Raw genomic sequence first — 20,198 nt, forward strand, 5'->3', positions numbered from 1 at the left:
AAACGAAAAGAAAGGAAATCACAAATTGAGTATATGAATATAACAATGACCACGAAAGTCCACGGTAGTTCATTTCAAGTTAATCAAGAAAATTAAAGAAGTATGGAACTACTTTTTTGTTTTCGTTATGTTTTTCATTATTTTGGGGCGATTCTTTGTGGTTTAGCAAAATTATACATTACACACAAGATCATGGACGTGGGTCGTTTTTGTAATTATTCAAATACTCAATTGCATGCCAAATAAGATATACGTTTTCATAAAAAACTTTGGAGTACTACAGTGGTATATACTCAAGTTAGTGAATCCTACCAAAAAAATGAACATAATAAGTTTTCAAGTTTTGCCATGTTTTAGATATCTAATTGTAAAGTCAGGTGATAAAATAATACATTGGATCTTTGTTTCTTGCAGTGCTGTTTTCTACATTCTACACTCAGTATGAAAAAGTGTGTTTTGTTATGGGGTTCACTAATTTTTAGCACAACTGTAAAATCAACAGGTAATTCTTAAGTATACAATGTATTTATTAGGCATGATTATTCAATCAATGATGATTTGATCCAAAATCTTAATGGAGATCAGTAGACCTACAAAGTAGCGTAAGACGTTGCATTTTTCATGCAGGCCACCCGGGGCAAGTATACTCTTGCGCCCTTCCAACAATTTTTCCCCGAGGTGGGTAGGTGGTGCTGTATGGCCTTTTTTGTACATTCTTTAAGTGGCGCCAATCAGGTCTCATGTCCAAAATAAGTTTTTAAACAAACAATATAATGTATGTTTGATAACAAAAAATAAATAAATACACCTCTTCCTTTGGACTTTGAGAGACGTCATTACAGCACGGAATGTCCCATTGAATGCTTTATACTAAAACAGAATTCAATCAAGCATCCACGTACAGGTAATTTCTAAAATGCATTTTATTTTCCGCGCGCATAGTAGATGAGGGTGGTGGTGTCACCTCGTTATTTGCCACATTTTTTGTCTGAATAAAGCCATAAAAAGTGCTATTTCGGTTGACTTTTCTTGCTGCATTGAATACTGTTGTAGTATAAACGTCCTCGTGAATATTCCCGTTGCCCAACTGGATCCTTGTTCACCCCTCACCATGATGACACTGCACGGACATGATGGAGTGCACTTGGGCCAATCATCATGACCATCGTATTACAATTGTGGACTGAAATGCACCGTCCACACCCTAAATTCCTTCTCCTTTGGTAACATTACCGGTCCTCTCACGATGGAAATCGCGATGGCCAGTGAACTATGACGTCACACCTTATCTCACGGTAAGACTGTCGCATGAGGATGCCGTCCAAGCAGTATTCTTCTATCCACCTGACCCGCCATAACATCCTGATGAAAACCTGCTCCATTCCTCGCTGATGGTAATGTAAACTATATCTAGCGAAGGCCTATTCAATATCCAATTGTAGCTCAGCATGCATGAGGCCAACACTGATCGTATTCAGTGGGATAGAAGTCTAGGTCGATGTCAGGTTCATTCTTGTGCTGATTGCGGGGAGGGGTGGGTAGAGAAAACAAGAGAAAACAAAAACTGAAATAGTCTTTTGCACACAGGCCAACAAACAGACCTGGGGGCCGTTTCATAAAGATGTTCGTAAGTAAAGAGCTACTTTGTGAGCGACTGGTTACCCTTCCTTACGTGCTATAACCCATCGCCAATAAACATTTCGGCGTATATACCCTTTACCACAAGAAAGGATGACCAGTCGTTCTTAAAGTCGCTCTTTACTTACGAACAGCATTATGAAACACCCACCTAGAGGAAGGCCAAGAAGAAATACAAATAATCTGGCAACTACCATGACATCATGTCTCGGAAGCCAATCACAATCAAGGTTTAATGACAAAGTTGGCAATATATTGTCACTTTTAATTTCTCCCTGATCTGGCGTGTCTCGTATAAACAATTTTATCTTTTAACTAATTCATTAACTTTTTTCATCTCTCTTTTCCTGATGATGATTCACCATGTCTGCACTGCACCTCATTATTTTGTTGAAACTGCGAAAAGGTGGTAAGCTCTGACAATGGTACATACCAGTCCGTTTATCAGCTCATCGAAAATAGAGTGATGTCACCGCATGAGAGCCATCTAGGGCTCTTGTTGGAAGGAGCCGTCTACCCATGCATCAAATAGATAGATCTGTATGATAAGAGAAGATTAAATCAATCAAGATGCTGAAAATTTATTCGGATGTTAGATAAGAAAGTTTCGACATTTCGATAATTTCTTATACGAAAATCATATGCACAACACAGTGATATACAGTTCGATGTGTTGACGTCACACTCTCACACTATATTCCTTTTATATTTCATGTATAAATTCTGAAATATTACAGTTTCTGCATATTTGATAAATAAGCTTCTCAATGAATCAAAATATTCAGGGAGGAATAAAACTTTACACATTATAAAGGGAACAGAAATCAAAATCAATGTTTCATATTTCTTACCAGAGAACATAAGCCTAAAAGAAACAGTGAGTAGGTGACGTCATCGGTTTGCTCACTTTGATAACTACTGGGATATTCACATGGGTTGTTTTACAATCAGGTATATCTTCCAAAAAAGCCCTCTTTGTGGGTGTAATGTGATCTCAAAAAAAAAGATTTTGACAAGCTTTGGCACTCTCACACAAACCTGCAAGAAAAGAAGAACATTGAAATTCAATGTTTATCAGCTCAACGAAAATAGAGTGATGTCACCGCATGAGAGCCGGGCTCTTGTTGGAAGGAGCCGTCTACCCATGCATCAAATAGATAGATCTGTATGATAAGAGAAGATTAAATCAATCAAGATGCTGAAAATTTATTCGGATGTTAGATAAGAAAGTTTCGACATTTCGATAATTTCTTATACGAAAATCATATGCACAACACAGTGATATACAGTTCGATGTGTTGACGTCACACTCTCACACTATATTCCTTTTATATTTCATGTATAAATTCTGAAATATTACAGTTTCTGCATATTTGATAAGCTTCTCGATGAATCAACCTATCCAGGGAGGAATAAAACTTTACACATTATAAAGGGAACAGAAATCAAAATCAATGTTTCATATTTCTTACCAGAGAACATAAGCCTAAAAGAAACAGTGAGTAGGTGACGTCATCGGTTTGCTCACTTTGATAACTACTGGGATTTTCACATGGGTTGTTTTACAATCAGGTATATCTTCCAAAAAAGCCCTCTTTGTGGGTGTAATGTGATCTCAAAAAAAAAAGATTTTGACAAGCTTTGGCACTCTCACACAAACCTGCAAGAAAAGAAGAACATTGAAATTCAATGTTTATCAGCTCAACGAAAATAGAGTGATGTCACCGCATGAGAGCCGGGCTCTTGTTGGAAGGAGCCGTCTACCCATGCATCAAATAGATAGATCTGTATGATAAGAGAAGATTAAATCAATCAAGATGCTGAAAATTTATTCGGATGTTAGATAAGAAAGTTTCGACATTTCGATAATTTCTTATACGAAAATCATATGCACAACACAGTGATATACAGTTCGATGTGTTGACGTCACACTCTCACACTATATTCCTTTTATATTTCATGTATAAATTCTGAAATATTACAGTTTCTGCATATTTGATAAATAAGCTTCTCAATGAATCAACCTATCATATCAGGGAGGAATAAAACTTTACACATTATAAAGGGAACAGAAATCAAAATCAATGTTTCATATTTCTTACCAGAGAACATAAGCCTAAAAGAAACAGTGAGTAGGTGACGTCATCGGTTTGCTCACTTTGATAACTACTGGGATATTCACATGGGTTGTTTTACAATCAGGTATATCTTCCAAAAAAAGCCCTCTTTGTGTGTGTAATGTAATCTCAAAAAAAAAAAGATTTTGACAAGCTTTGGCACTCTCACACAAACCTGCAAGAAAAGAAAAACATTGAAATTCATGTTCTCGAAATTGACCATAATTATTTATCCGGCATTTAAAAAGAATATGGAAAGAATATTGATGGTTTGATGAAAATCAATCAAAGTATACGCGATGTTTATCGTTTTTATTTTTTATTCCCGACGTCATTATGCAGCTCCCCCATATATCATGTGATGTAAATTCAATAAATTACACTTTTTTAATAGAATATAATGAATGAAAGTATTTTTCTTATATAGAAGGTGGTATGAAATGATGTGTATGATGATATGTCCACCGCACAAATAAAATCATTTTCATTTTTGTTTTCTTCTTTAGAAAATGACAAGGGGGGGGGGGGTGAAATCACATTACACGACAAATGAAAGTGTTTTTCGTCTATGACGCTACAAAATAAAAAAAAAGTTTAAATAATTATAACTATATTAGTCTTTGACGGATTTTCATCAAGCCTTCACCAATATCTTAAACAAATTGTTTTTGCTTTTATTAAAACCAACTCATAGTCAAGATGGACTTACTCTTTAAGAGCTATTTTTCTCTCATTTCGTCTTATTCAACTTCGCACCCGCGCAAGCATCTTATTTCAGGAAATAACATTGTTTTACCCATAATAATTATTGATTATTGAAACACGATTATTTTTTTTAAGAAAAACCTCCAAACCTTTAAAAAAATTGATATTTGGGTGATATTGATCAAAAATGGGATGCCAATTTTATGTAAACATGCATTATTACGTAGTTAGCCATTAATATTTTTTTCTACAAGATTACTTGTGTAAAAACAACATAATGCAACAAACAATAGAGGCGGATCCAGCTGTCGCCAGTAGAAGGGCCGAAAACCTAGTGTAATCCAAATTTTTCCCCGATCGGCCGCTAAAAACTGATTTTGTTGATTTCTATAGTCGTAACAGATACTTCTTAGCTTAAGTCTACATTTCAACTGTATCTCAAAAGCTCAAATTAAATAATGCGAGCGCGAAGCAATGTGTATCATCAGGAACAAGATGTGTATCTATCTAAATAATTACTGGGAGCGCGAAGCGCGAGCTGATCTTTTTAATATAGGCCCTACTAGCCTGATCGAAAAGGAACCTGTAAAGGACTGTTTGAAGGTACCGATGAATTCGATACATATCTCAACAGTCAAATAATGCTAGCGCTCAGCGCGAGCTGAAAATCTTTGTGTGATTTAGACTTAATGGGTATCTTCCGACATGAATAATGCGAGCGCGAAGCGCGAGCAGCAAAGTTTTGATATTCAGACCATGAAACAAGACATTATTTTTACACAGCACTTAAAAAGAAATCAATTTGTAAATACAAAAGCTGAGATTTGTTTTGTATATCGACTTCAGAACTTGATCAGCTGAGTGAGCAAGATCAAACAAGCAATACGAGCGCGACGCGCGAGCGAATTTTTTGTTGTTGTTATCTTGGGTTTTGAGGCGCGTGTCATTCAGATATGAATATATTTTGTTATAGTGACAAGAATTATTTTTCAAGTCTTCCCTCATTTATTTTATTCACACGTCTTCCTCCTATTTGTCTTCTTCTTAGTTTCTCTTCTCCTTTTCCTACTTTTTCCCCTATGTCCCCCTTTTTTTTCTTTATTTTTGCGCCACCAGTAGGGGGACCCGGCTCCCCTGGATCCGCCTATATGAACTAAGAATGTTCACTTTACCAATATCAACTTGTTTTTCAGACAGTTCATAGTTCCTTTCAGTTGTTATCTTTTATTATTATTAACTAGGGGATCACACTTTTTAATTCACCAGCGGCTGTCGGCCCTCTATCGGTCTAAAATAGTGGAAAGTGGAACCAATCAGTCTCTTTTTTTATTCAGCAAAAGAAAAATATTTAAAAGAATTCAATTTACTTTACTTCTAAGTTATATGATGAATAGCTGTATTGGAAACTGACAGTGTCAAAAAGATCAAGCATTTAGGCCTATCCCCAAGAGCAAGAGAAAATAAGCCAAACATTGCCAACCTTATTTCACTACACAGGGAGTCCTAACAGAGCACAACTTTTCTTTTTATTTATGTAGGCCTATATTACATTTCACTGCCAAAATAATCATTATCTATACACTTTATCATATTCATATAAAAAGATATCTTCTGACTTTTGCCTTTGTCGCTTGACAACGAGGTTGTGCCACAACCAAACTCAGTCCAAAGTTACTATCAATTTTGTGAGATTTTCCTAAGGTTTGTAAAATAACTGACAGATACACTGTGAAAGAGATTGATTGCCATAAGAAAGGTCTTATTGATTTTTTTAAAAATCCTTTAATGAGTGTTAATTTTGCATTTAGAATAATTATGTTCATAATGGATAAAAAGATAAACACAAGGGGAAAAACACATTTGTGCAGACATTTAAAGTGTTACTGACTGAAACATATCCATTCAATAAATAATTTCCAGGGGAGGTTTTAAACAACAAAAGCCATTTTATATTAGATCTAAAATTGAGGTGGTGCTCCCGGTTATTTCATATTTCACTTTGCGAAGCATTAATAATGATTTTTGGTGCATATTTTACCAGGCGGTAATCACAAACAAAACTATGTGATAGAAAAGACCTTGCAGCTCATATTGTGAAGTAAAGTCAGTGTTGATCAATTTTGGCAAACACATTACGCCTACAATGTTTTTGACGCCATTACTGCTCGGCGCTGGCAAACACCTTTTTACTGTGCCATTAAAAGTTGTATAAGCTTTTAACATTCTATGAACATTAAGATAATTATTTCACTTACCTGGTTATTACCAATGTTTGAAATCACATCCAAATGAGTTCCTGAAGTTTCCATTATTAATTTTTCCTCACATCCGCAGAAATATCAGGAAAAGAAAGTCCATCGGATGTCTTGTCATAAGAGAACATGTATACGCTGTTCAACGTCATTCCTTCTCTCAGCATTGTGTAGGCTAGCTGACATTCCTATCTCGTCTGTTCCGTCAGCTTTTCAAATTTCCCGCTATTGTCCGCTCGTTTCATCGCCCCAGTGCTTTTCAATAGGGTTGACATCGGGTGTTTTGTTCATGGATTCATCGTGATTGCCTTCAACGTCAGCGTCGTTTCAATAAAAAATAGATCAATAAGTTCATGTTAATGTTCTGCAATGATGGGAAATCAATGTGAAGTATAATTATTTATTTGTATAATTATTAGAATTTGTTGTCCCATTCATTTCATCTTAGAAAATACTTCGCTGATTTTACGCGTAATGGTTATAACTTATTCCGATTGGGATTTAAAAAAAAACACTTCTAGTCATAACAGAAGAGGGTCTTCAAGTAAAATTAGAATAGGGTGTTTTTGCTCAGTGACGTACGGAGGATTCAAGAACAGTGTAAATGTATTGAAAATTCCCTTTAAATGACAAAGAACAGCTGAAGAGGGCTATGTCGAAAATTGGTGAACTCGAACAGCAATTTCGTGCTAAGTTTCAGGGCCTGATGAAAAAAATGAAAATATGTCGCTTTTCCAGAATCAATTACCGCCGTTTTGATTCGCCAATATTCAACACATGTTTTGTTTACCTTCATTTCTCTCTCATGACGGGCATAATTATGACAAAACATTTTTTCTGTTCTTGAATCCTCTGTATGTGTCTGAGCGAGAACCCCGTAAACTTCTAACCAATGCTGTAAGCAAAAACATATTGAGGGAGCACAACATGGAGTGTTTGACAAAATTTCATTTCATTTAAATGGGTTTTGAAATAACATTCAGAAAAAACATGGTATCTATACTATACCCTTCCCCCTCCCTTTTCTGTAAATTTCTTCTTTTTTTTAATACTTATTTTGGTGCTAGAACTTTTTGGGGGAGTATGATCTCGAGACCCCAACCCCCCCATTCGTAATCCAGTGCTAATAACATATTAACTTACTTCTATCCATGGACATGATGTGGGTAAATTATAAACGACCGAGGGGGCTTGGGGTCAAACCCAACCGAAGTCCTCCAGCTGACATTCATTTTCTAACTCGTATAGGGGCGTACGTTGCAAGAAAACTGTGTCTAATTTCAATTACAGTGGTAGTCAAGTGGAAGTCTTCCGATTAAGCGCAAATCTGCGGAACGATTTTAGTTTGAAATGATTTTTATGAAGTTTATTGAATATCTGTGGAAATCGGCAATTCCTCTATAAAAAGCATACTTTGTATGATACCCCCCCCCCTCCCCCAAGTACGAATGAGAAGAGATTGCATAGATTGTCAGTAATGAAATTAAACTATCCTACATTGTATGTTATTGAAAATGACAGATGGCGCTATCCATCAAACGAGCTATAGCAAGCATTGATAAGCAATTATGATAGAAATGAGCTCTCTGCCCCCCCCCCCCATTCTACCCCTTTTTTTCACACACACCCATACACACTCTCTTTCTCTCTCTCTTTGCATTGATTTATATTTCATTAAAAAATATGTGGCTTAAAAATTAAACTTCGCCCATCTGAAAATTTAGGCTACAATTCCAATCGTTTCACTTGTATAAATTGATGATTTCTAGGTTTGTATGTATATTTTTAACAAATGGTCTCAATATTATTGTACCCTTTAGAATTGAGCGTGAAATACCGAATTTCAATCACACAAAATTATATTCTGTAGCATACAGGAAATGGAAAATGGTAAAGTGTGATATCATTTTCTGAATATTATGCAAAATATATCGTAAATTTTTTTTATTTTTTTTTATTAGTAAGGTCATAAATAGAACTTTTGCCGGATACGTCATGTCTGGTCATCTATATACCCTCAGTCAGCATGGTCAACGAGCTGAAAGTATAATGACCTAAACCAGGCGCGGATCCAGGATTTCGTAGGGAGGGGGGCCCAAATTCGACCTGATTTTGGCGCCCCTGTGTACTTTTCGGAAAAATGGCGGCCCCTCCCTCCCCAGGCAATCATAAGTGCCTTAAATGCATGTTAAATTATCTTATTTCATATAGGCACATGAATCAGGGGTGGATCCAGCCTTCGCCAATAAATTTTTTTTTCAGCTATATTTTCCCCGATCGGCCGCTCGAAGATGTTTTTTTTTTTCGTTTGTTTCTTTGAAGGGGGTAGTCCTATAAGTCACTTCTTAGCTTTATTCTTTAAATCAACATAAATGTATAATATCATAATCCTTATTTTATAATGCCTGCGCGAAGCGCGAGCAATTTTTTTTGAAATTGTATGTATTGTTTCATAAAATTTGAACATTCTGAAGATGTGCCTGCAATAATTACTGCGAACGCGAAGCGCGAGTAGAAATTTTTGATAAACGTTTTGAACTGATCGGAAAGGTAGGCCTACCAGTCCTGTTAAAGACTGCATACAGTTAGCCATGAAGACGTTATATATTTCAACAATCAAATAATGCGAGCGCGAAGCGCGAGCTGAAAATTTGACATTTCTACATAAAGAATGGAAAAAATTAATCAGTTTTTGTAATCATGAACAGGATAGCTATACAGTATAACTAAACAATTGATGCGAGCGCGAAGTGCGAGCGGAAAAATTTTAGATTTAGACCTAGAACGGGACACTCTATTCATGTTTCCTAAATCATGAAAAAGATGAGTAAGAGGGGATCTTCCTACATTAATAATGCGAGCGCAAAGCGCGAGCAGAAAATGTTTGTATATACGTTTTGAACTGATCGAAAAGTGCCTTTTAAGGACTGCTTGCATTTAGCCATGAAGACATTACATATTTTATCAATTAAATAATGCGAGCGCGAAGCGCGAGCTGAAAATTTTTGACATTTCTACATAAAGAATGGAAAAATTTAATCAGTTTTTGTAATCATGAACAGGATAGCTATACAGTATAACTAAACAATTGATGCGAGCGCGAAGTGCGAGCGGAAAAATTCTAGATTTAGACCTAGAACGGGACACTCTATTCATGTTTCCTAAATCATGAAAAAGATGAGTAAGAGGGATCTTCCTACATTAATAATGCGAGCGCAAAGCGCGAGCAGAAAATGTTTGTATATACGTTTTGAACTGATCGAAAAGTGCCTTTTAAGGACTGCTTGCATTTAGCAATGAAGACATTACATATTTCACAATCAAATTATGCGAGCGCGAAGCGCGAGCGTAAAAAAATCGAGATTTCGACCTTGAACGGGATACTCTATTCATGTTTTGTAAATCATGAAAGGGATGAGAAAGGGGATCTTCCTACATTAATAATACGAGCACAAAGGGCGAGCAGAATTTTTTGATATTGTGATCTGAAACTGGATAACTGAATGAAAATGCGCGCGCGTGTTTCAGATTTAGACCCAGAATCTAGGCATTCTAAACAATCTTTTATCATGAAAATAAAAGCGAGCGCGAAGCGCGGGCTTAAAATATTTGATATTCCGATCTGATATTTCAAACACTTTGTAGGAAACTTGTAAGGTGGATATAAATCGCACTTGATAAAGAGCTGATATGTTTCATTATTACTTTAATTTTGAGACATAGGACCTTGACATCCTTAGGGCATGTTATATGAATATGATGACTATTATCTTCCTGTTCATCTTGCTAAGCGCGAGATAAAACAAAAGTGACAATTTAATTATCAAATTGATATCTTAGTATTAATGCATAATGAGGGCGCGGAATCTGATGATAATATGACCTGAACAGTGAACATTTCAGGCACCTTGTTATTTATGAATAGGATGCATCATTAATTAGTTGATATATTTTTAACCATTAATGCGAGCGCAAATCGCGAGCCGAAATTTTTGATAAACTGTCATAAAAGGGGATTTTAAGTAGTTTGTTATACAATCAATATTGAGACATACATAATCCGCCAATCAAAACTGCACGCATAGCAGCGCTAGCTGATGCATTTTGACAATCAGACCTGAAAAGGGATATTTTGAAAACTTTATGGAATACATGAAAATAATAGGTACCTGATAAATCAAAATTTGCGAACGCGCAGCGCAATTGGAAAATGTTAATATTCAGACCATAAAACTGACATTTTTACAGAGCACTTTTTAAAAATCAATATGTAAATCAAAAAAATTAATGAAAGTTCGATTTCCAAGGAGAAATATGTTTTGTATACTGACTTCCAATCTTGATATTTAAGCTCTGTGTTGAACAAGATATGTCGATCACTTAACAGGCAATGCGAGCGCGAAGCGTGAGCGAAAATTTTATATAGTGACATAAAATATTTTTTCCAAGTCTTCCTCTCATCTTATTTTATTCATTCGTCTTCCTCCTTTTCTTTTCCTTCCTTTGTATTTCTTTCCCCCTTTTTTTGCTCTACCAATAGGGGGGTCTGTTGCACCCACAAATGTAATAACGCCCACAAATGTAATAACGCCCACAAATGTAATAACACTTTACCCACAAATGTAATAACGCCCACAAATGTAATAACACTTTACCCACAAATGTAATAATTTTTTATCGCCCACAAATGTAATAATGACTTTACCCACAAATGTAATAAATTTGAAGGGATTTTTGGCGAATCCGTTCTAAACTAAAATCCTATAGTAATGCGTTCATATAGCACAAAAGTGCAAAGTCTTTTTTTCAGACCGGGTTGATAAAACATCAAAGTACAAGTCCAAAGTCTTTTTTCCAGACCCGGTTGTTTAAAAATTATAATATAAATCCAAAGTCTTTTTTCCAGACCCGGTTGTTTCAAGAATTTTAATAAGTCCAAAGTCTTTTTCCAGACCCAGTTATTTCAAAATTTATAATATAAGTCCAAACTAAGATACGATAATGATATTCCTGTGGAAAAAATGGGAATCGAGCTTAGTCTTTTCTTCAGACCCAGTAAATTAGAACTGGTGGAATTAATGTCTTTGTTGTTGTTTCAACTTATACGGTGTATATTGTGAATATATGCACTAAGAGTAAATTGAGAATCAAGCGTAGTCTTTTCTCCAGACCCGGTTACCTGTTATTTAAACATTATGAATAACAGTTTAAAAACAGTATAAAGACCCCATAATCTTATTAATGCTGGATATAGCCTAGTCTTTCAGCCCGACCATTTTTTTTTCTTAAAAAAAACGCTAATAGTAAGAATTAAAAAAATCAAAGTCTAAGAACAAACAAACCTTCAACCTAAGAACCTGTTTTAAAAGAGGTTTAGAGTGTTGTCTTTATTCCAGACCTAAAACAGTTACGAAAAAAATCTTCTAACATAAGACCTTATATTCTTATTCTCGTGGAATAACACGAGTTTTAAAACGTACTCTTTCCTCCAGACCCGGCTATTAAAAAAAAGTAACTGAAAAACTTCAAATCTAAGACCAAATTTCCAAAGTTTCACCCAGTGAAAATATGTCCTTTTTTAGATAATACTACTACCCCTACTATTGCGTGGGTAAAGCAGACATCCTTTCTCCAGACTTGGTTACTATTTGAAGAATAAAATAATTTTTACAAATATTCTAAAACGAATACCCAATAATCTAATTACTGTGGAACAACATGAAGACCGATTGTCGAAGATCGACTTTCCTCCAGACACAATTATTTCAGGAATAAAAAATCAATAAAACTCAACCCCCAACAACGAATCTAAGAACCAACAATCCTCCAAATTAAGACCATGCATGTAGAAAAGCACATGTTTAGAGCGTTGTCTTTATTCCAGACCCGGTGATTTAAAAATGATTTAAACAATTCCAAAAACAAAAGACTCATTTTCTTATTCTTGTGGAATAACACGAGTATTATGCTTAGTCTTTCGTCTGGACCAGGTTATTTAAAAGATAAAGAAATATTGAAAAAAAAATGACAGCTGAGACCAATCTTCAAAATTAAACCCACTTAAAATACTTGGGCTTAGAGTGTTGTCTTTACCCCTCACCGACGTATATTATAACTTTTGAAACGACCGGGTCTGAAAAAAAGACTTTGGACTTGCATTATAATTTTTTAATTAACCGGGTCTGGAAAAAATACTTTGGACGTATATTATGATTTTGAAACAACCGGGTCTGGTAAAAATACTTTGGACGTATATTATAATTTTGAAAAACCGGGTCTGGAAAGACTTGGACTTGTACTGTAATATTTCATTAACCGGGTCTGGAAAAAAGACTTTGAACTTTTGTGCTCTTTGAACGCATTACTATAGGATATTAGTTTAGAACGAATTCGCCAAAAATCACTTCAAATGTATTACATTTGTGGGTAAAGTCATTACATTTGTGGGTAAAGTGCATTATTACATTTGTGGGTAAAGTGTTATTACATTTGTGGGCGTTATTACATTTGTGGGTAAAGTGTTATTACATTTGTGGGCGATCAAAAATTATTACATTTGTGGGTAAAGTGTTATTACATTTGTGGGCGTTATTACATTTGTGGGCGATTATTACATTTGTGGGTGTAACAGGGTCCGGGCCCCTTAGGTCCCCACATGGATCCGCCTATGCATGAAGAAGAGGCCATTGAATAATGGTTTTATAATGATATTTTCATGAATAAATGTAATATCACTTTAAAAAATAATCAATGCGAGCGGGAAACTCGAGCGATTTCTATTTAACCATTTCATGCTTTCAATTTCGTTTAACTTCTCATCAGAGCAGGCCCTGCTAGAATTATGTGAGTGGGAGCCAGGCGCGGATCCAGGATTTCTTAGGGGGCCCTATTTTCAAGTCAAGTAATAATCGTGCCGAAATATTGACTCCCATTGCCGAATGGGTAATGTCTAGTTTAGTTACTTCTCACATAAACCTCTCTTGCATTGTAGGCATTCTTCGTTCTTGTAGGTACTCCATTTTTTTTTTCTTTTCTACTTTTTGCTTCAGGGGTTAAAAAAATCTTACGGGGATGACGCCCCTGTATCGCCGCGTATGAAAACTGGTTGTGCAATAACTAAATTGCATATTCTGCATGAAAGAAAAATTAATGCTTTATTTTGGGTAAGATATTCTTGAAAAGATATAAATTTACATGCTTTTTATTATATAGTTGAGGTAGACTCAGTAGTCAGCACTCAGCATTACTAATTGGGAGTGCACTGCCTACTTAGATCTGTAAGTGTTTGGATATATTATATGATATTTTGCTATTCGCTTGAAATCCATTCAAAAAAGTGAGTTGTCTTGTCAATCCTAATCAACAAACATTGGCTCTTCCGCTCTTGCAACAATCATATAAAGTATCAAAAGGTTATGTATCTTATAATCTTGCTCAAATTTTATATACTCCAAATAGATTTTCAAAAGAAACAGAATGCGTGTAAACGGTGTATATAAAAGAATATAAGATACTAAAGACAGTGGCGTACCGTGGGTCATGGCATTGGGGGGCACCAGCAAAAATTTTGAGTCACTAGTGAGCGCGCGAAGCGCGCCCAGTTGCCAGGTATACTGACCTAATAGAGTCACTTTAAGGACAGTGCCATTAAACGGATATGTATTTCATTGGTCAAATAATGCGAGCGCGAAGCGCGAGCTTAAAATTTTTGATATTCAGACCTAAAAAGGGACACTATAATTAATCTTTTGTAATCATGATACGTACCTGTCTCACTAAATAATGCGAGCGCGAAGCGCGAGCTGAAATTTTTGTAAATATTGACCCCAAACAGGAAGATTTTAAGGACTATGTTTTAGGAATCCATTAAGAGTATACACATCTCACCATAGTCATCTAATGCGAGTGCCAATAAGCGCTTGCTGATTTTGAATTACATCTATAAACATGCACATAATGCACTTGTAATCATGATTAACATACCCATCTCACTAATCAAATCTTGCGAGCGCGAAGCGCGAGCTGAAAATTTAGGAAATTCAGACCTGAAGAGGGGCATTGTTTGTAGGAATTCACGAAGACCATACATAGTTCACTTACCATATGATGCGAGCGCGAAGCGCGAGCTGAAAATTTTTGATATTCAGATCAGAAAAAGGGACATTTTAAGGACTGATTCTAGGAATTCATGGAGAGCAGACATATTTCACCAATCCACTACTGCGAAGGAAATGTTTATATTAAGACCTTAAAATGGGCCAATCACTTTAAGTAGTCATGAAAAAGAAGCATACTATTGTACATAAAACAATAATAACTCGAAGTGATATAACATTATAAGGAACAATGAAATCTTTTTTCCCACTACGTTTATCTTCCTTTCTCCCATTTTTTTTGGTGTTTTTTTTGGTCAGCCGATGGGGGGGACGTGCCCCCATTCCCCCCGTAGTTACGCCACTGACTAAAGATAGATATACTGTAAAAAATACTTTATTGTCAGTGTCTTTATATATGAAAACAATGTTCTTAAGTTCGCATCATTTTGGACGATAAGTTCTTATCTCTCTCTTTCATACAATACTAACGCGATTTCCCACTGTAGGTTGGAAACGAAAAGGTGTCGTATCATCAACTGTATATAGCTGTCTTTTACGCATTACTACATGAAACAAAGATATAGGAACGATATAAACCATAGAGTTATTTCAGTTACTTGAGTATTTGACGATTCGTCAAAAAATAAAAAAACGCATCCGAAACTTTCACCATTACAATGAAAGTTTAATTTACTCTTTTACATATTGCACACTAAGAAATAAAGGTTCAAAATTGAACACCGAAAGGTTCATGCAAAATCAGCACCCTATGGGTTCAAAAATTGAACCCGCAGGGTGCAAAAATGAACCCCAACCGCAGGGTTCAATTTTTGAACACATAGGGTGCTGATTTTGCATCAACCTCTCGGGGTTCAATTCTGAACATTTATTTCTTAGTGTGTGCAAGTAAACTTCAAAATTTCTGTAAATAACATCTATCAATATATCCATCAGTGTTGTAGTCAAGGCTCAAACCTCCAAGGCCAAGGCTTTAATACCCAAGACCAAGGCTTCAATCCCCAAGGCCAAGGCTTCAATCCCCAAGGCCAAGGCATGGAAACACAAGGCCTAAAAACCTCAAGGCCACGGCATTTCAAACTTTAAATATATGGAACAATGAGCCAACAACAAGGCGGCAGTTCGAATATCAGTTCGGCGCCCTATACATGTAGGTCGATCATCAATTTGCCCCCCCCCCCGTTCGAACATTAATTCGGCCCCCACTTCGAACATCATTTTGGCATTTCTTCGAACTCAATTTGCCTTCCCTAGTTCGAATATTATTTCGCCCCCTAGCTCGAGTATCAATTTTGCGCCCCCTAGTTTGAACATCAATTCGGCGCCCCCTAGTTTGAGTATCAGTTTGGCGCCCCCTACCTCGAACATCGATTCGGCCCCCCTCCCTAGTTCGAGTATCAATTTGGCCCCCCCCCCCTTTCGAACATCATTTTAACATCCCTTCGAACATCATTTCGGCACCCTCCTAGTTCGAATATGAATTAGGCGCCCCTACATGTAGGTCCAACATCAATTTGGCGCCCCTAGTTGAATATTAATTTGGCGCCCCTACATGTAGGTCGATCATCAATTTGCCCCCCCCCCCCCCGTTCGAACATAAATTCGGCCCCCAGTTCGAACATCATTTTGGCATCCCTTCGAAATCAATTTGCCTTCCCTAGTTCGAATATCATCCCCCCCCCTAGCTCGAGTATCAATCTTGCGCCCCCTAGTTCGAACATCAATTCGGCGCCCCCTAGTTTGAGTATCAATTGGCGCCCCCTAGCTCGAACATCGATTCGGCCCCCCTCCCCAGTTCGAGTATTAATTTGGCGCCCCCAGTTCGAACATCATTTTAACATCCCTTCGAACATCATTTCGGCGCCCTCCTAGTTCGAATATTAATTCGGCGCCCCTACATGTAGGTACAACATCAATTTGGCGCCCCTAGTTCGAATATCAATACGGCGCCCCTACATGTAGGTCGATCATCACTTCGGCCCCCCCCCCCCCGTTCGAACATCAATTCGGCCCCCAGTTCGAACATCACTTTGGCATCTCTTCGAACATCATTTCGGCGCCCTCCTAGTTCGAATATCGATTCGGCTCCCCCTACATGTAGGTCCAACATCAATTTGGCGCCCCTAGTTCGAATATCAAATCGGCGCCCCTATATGTAGGTCGATCATCACTTCGGCCCCCCCCCCCCCCGTTCGAACATCAATTCGGCCCCCAGTTCAAACATCATTTTGGCATCACTTCGAACATCATTTCGGCGCCCTCCTAGTTCGAATATCGATTCGGCTCCCCCTACATGTAGGTCCAACATCAATTTGGCGCCCCTAGTTCGAATACCATTCCCCCCCCCTAGCTCGAGTATCAAGTTGGCGCCCCCTAGTTCCTACATCAATTTGGCGCCCCTACGTCGAACATCAATTCGCCCCCCCCCCCCGTTCAAACATCAATTCTGCCCCAGTTCGAACAGCATTTTGACATTCCTTCGAACATCATTCCAGCGCCCTTTTGGTTCGAACATCATTTTCTTTCCTCCTCTTCCTCTTTTTTTCTTCTCGTCCTTCCCCTTTTCCTCTCCACTTTTCTTCTCTTCTTTCCCCCTTTTCTCTTTTTTTTTTTTCTCTTCTTTCTTCCTCTTTCTCCTTTTTTCTCCTTTCCCCTCTACCTCTCTCTTTTCACCCTCTTCCTCTTTTTTTCCTACCCCTCCCCTCCCTTTTCTTCTCTTCCTTCCACCTCTTCCTCTTTTTCTCTTTCTTTCCCCTCTTCTTTTCCCCCTTTTTTCTTCCTTTCTTTCCCCTCTTCTTTTTCTTCTTCTCTTCCTCTTTTTTTCTCCCCTCCTCTCCCTTTTCTTCTCTTCCTTCCCCCTTCCTCTTTCTTTCCCCTCTTCTTTTCCCCTCTTTTTCTTCCTTCCTTTCCCCTTTTCTTCTCTTCCCTTCCCCTTTTCTTCCCCCTTCTCTCTCTTTTTTCCTCTTCTTTCTTCCCTCTTCCTCTCGTTCCTTTTTTTCTCCTTTTCCCCTCTCTCCCCCTCTTCCTCTTTTTTCTTCTCCCTTCCCCTCCCTTTTCTTCTTTTCCTTCCCCCTCTTCCGCTTTCTTTCCCCTCTTCTCTTTCCCTTCTTCTTTTCTTTCCCCTCTTTTTTCTTCTCTTCTTTCCTCCCTCTCCCTTTCTTTTCTTCTCTTCCTCCTTTTCTTCCCTCTTTTTCCTCTCTCTCTTTTTCTTCTCTTCCTTTCCCCTCTTCCCCTCTCTCTCTTTTTTTCTCCTTTTCCTTTCCCTCTCTTTTTCCTTCTCTTTCTTTCCCCTTTTCCTCTCTCTTTTCCTTCCCTTCCTTCCCCCTCTTCCCTTTATCTTCTCTTCTTTCCCCCTTTCCTCTCTCTTTTCCCCCCTCTTCTTCCTTCCCCCTCTTCCTCTCTCTTTTCCCCTCTTCTTTTCCCCCTCTCCTCTCTCTCTTTTCCTTTTTTCTCTCCCCCCTTTTCCTCTCTTTTTTTCTTCCCTTCTTCCCTTCTTCCTTTCTTCTTTTTCTTCTTTTTTTTTACCCTCCTCCCCTCTTTTTCTCTTTCTTTCCCTCTCTCTTTTTTTTAGCCGAAGGGGGGGGGGGCCAAGGCCCCCTCGCCCCCCCCCATGGATCCGCGCCTGACCTAAACAAATCTTCCCAAACTCTTTACTTTCTTCATTTCTCTTGCAGTCAAATTGCCCTGATCTGGAAAGTGCATTAAAGATTGTCCTGTTCTTATTCCATTTCCTGAATGTCTCGACGTAAAGGGTGTATTGTCTGCCTACCGTCATGGTCAATGTTTAGTTTGTTCATTCGTTAAAGATTCGAACTTTCACTTATCATAACAATCTCTTTGTATCGGCTATTGTTTGAAAGGGATGTGCCACGGGGGGGGGGGCGGCTGTAGCCCTATATTTTTTATTCAATATAGCGAGAGGGGAAGGGGAATAGAAGACAAGAGCATCATAAAGAGGTGTATAGGTCGTTTAACTCTATCAATCGATTTACTTTAAAGAAATCGCATTGCCCCCCCCCCCTCCCCTAGCAAAACGCACTGGCACGCCCCTGCATTTCATAATCGTTACGAGTTACATATGAAATGAATTAAGTGACAGAAAGCTGGCTGCAAAAATAACATACATGTAGATAGATAAGAATTTGGAGGCGCGATAGCTCAGTCGGTGGAGCGGGGGATTCGTATTCCGGTGACCCGGGTTCGATTCCCATTTGGTGCGCTAGTGCCTTTTGGTAAGGCATTAATCAGTACCAGGTCCTTCGGAGAGGACCTTAAGCCGTCGGTCCTCTGGTTGCTTGCTTACAAGCATTCTTGCTTTCTTAGCAATCAGGTAAAAAAAAAAAAAACACCACCACCAAGTAGTCAGGGAAAATCAGATTCCTCTGTCACACACCCCCCCCCAAAAAAAAAATATATATATATCACATGCACTCTCCTTTTCCGGTTTTTATACCATCTTTGTTTTTGTTTTCTTTCTTTCCTTGCCATAAGTTAACTTTTCAAAGAGTACAGGCATTCTTTCTATTTTGGGGTATTGTCCTCCTAAACGTGTGGTCACTATAATTATGCTTGTTCATGTCCAAAAAAAAGCGGATGGTGCGCAAGTGTTTTGAGTATATAAATTAGTATTATATTTTGAGATTTGACTTGGCGATTTATTTCGGTTGGGATCTCAAAAATGAAAACGATTTATTTTATGAAAATGTTTCCTTTTGGTACAAAAACACATTCGAGCTTAGAATAGACTGAAAAACTCAACCGATATCATATTTATTAAAAAAAATCATTTTTAATATATCGTATAGTCATTGCAAATCTATTACACACAGCATATACATATTCTCTAAATGGTTATCGAACGACTATCTGTTACTTTCCTGCAATTTTCAAAGAAAAGAAGCCGTGTGAAGTAAAATCATATATATATAATATTATTATGCATTTACATAACAATCCGCCAAGCTGATGCAACAGCTTGACATTGGTGAGGGGCGATCGAGGCTGATCCACATCTATGGGGTGACCCCCAGTCTTTTCCAAAATATTATTTTAGCGATTTAAGTTCTGTTCGTTGACCAAATCCATGATGCACAGCCATACATCGATATTACTTTTTTTAAACATTCAATTTCTTTATTCGTGTTATTTGTTCAATAGTTCATTAATTTATGGGTCAAATTTCATACTTTCATCTTCAACCCATTTATTTATTTACTTACTTGTCCTTATATCAATTTTTTGTATTCCTTTCATTATCCATTTATGTATTAATTTACTTTTACATCATCCATCTGTATTTGTACCGAGTTTGTTTGTGTATACTAAATTTATTTATTTGATTTATATTTAGGAAGTAGATAATTAATTTACCA

The 20,198-nt window shown here is 37.4% G+C and overlaps 1 long non-coding RNA gene across 2 annotated transcripts; it reads right to left on the minus strand.

Annotated features, from left to right (window-relative positions):
• Window positions 1–1,410: 1,410 nt before the first annotated feature.
• LOC121421905 lies at window positions 1,411–6,972 on the minus strand. Of its 2 annotated transcripts, none has more exons than XR_005971055.1 (3): window positions 6,716–6,972; window positions 2,072–2,176; window positions 1,411–1,518 (listed from the first exon to the last, which is right to left on the minus strand). It is a non-coding gene; the product is annotated as an uncharacterized LOC121421905 (long non-coding RNA). The 2 variants fall into 2 exon arrangements; XR_005971054.1 differs by lacking the exon at window positions 6,716–6,972 and adding an exon at window positions 2,490–2,678.
• Between the last annotated feature and the right edge of the window lie 13,226 nt (window positions 6,973–20,198).

This window comes from Lytechinus variegatus, chromosome 1, assembly GCF_018143015.1.
Source record: "Lytechinus variegatus isolate NC3 chromosome 1, Lvar_3.0, whole genome shotgun sequence".
NCBI lineage: Eukaryota > Metazoa > Echinodermata > Echinoidea > Temnopleuroida > Toxopneustidae > Lytechinus > Lytechinus variegatus.